The sequence below is a fragment of the Danio rerio genome, chromosome 12 (genome assembly GCF_052040795.2).
Source record: "Danio rerio strain M-AB ecotype USA chromosome 12, GRCz13ab, whole genome shotgun sequence".
NCBI classification, from domain to species: domain Eukaryota; kingdom Metazoa; phylum Chordata; class Actinopteri; order Cypriniformes; family Danionidae; genus Danio; species Danio rerio.
Window position 1 is genome coordinate 45922501 of NC_141032.1, and position 418 is coordinate 45922918.

The 418-nt window shown below is 35.2% G+C and overlaps 1 long non-coding RNA gene across 11 annotated transcripts in view; it reads right to left on the reverse strand.

Annotated features, from left to right (window-relative positions):
* Positions 1–114, reverse strand: part of LOC137496776 (uncharacterized) — a 77097-nt gene extending 76983 nt beyond the window's left edge. For all 11 annotated transcript variants that reach the window (XR_015504657.1, XR_015504655.1, XR_015504656.1 and 8 more), the window contains exon 1: positions 1–114. This exon is cut by the window's left edge and continues 155 nt beyond it. This is a non-coding gene — a long non-coding RNA (uncharacterized LOC137496776).
* Between the last annotated feature and the right edge of the window lie 304 nt (positions 115–418).

Genomic DNA, 418 nt, shown 5'->3' on the forward strand with positions numbered 1-418 from the left:
TACAATCTTGATTGGAAACGCTATTTCTATCGTTTTGTTTGCTATTTTCTTTGGTTCACTTTAGCGTTTACATTCTACGCTACGCTACGCTACGGGGATAGACTGGAAGCTAGCGGCCTCTCCTGGTTGGAGTCGGTATTAACATCATTGTCTGAAAGTTATTTATCTTTCCTGAGTACTGACCGACTTTTCAAATGTTCAAATTATTAATCGCAGTATAATATAGTACAGCAGGCTGTGTTTAAAAACAGCACGTCACATATGACATTTAAATGTATATTATTTAGCAGTTGCTTTTAACCAAAGCTAACGTTACTTACAAAGCGACTAAGTTTTATCAAAACAACTTAGGCTACAAGCCGTTGCCTGTACTAACAAACTTAACATTTTGATAAAAGTTCGACAACAAATATATTTT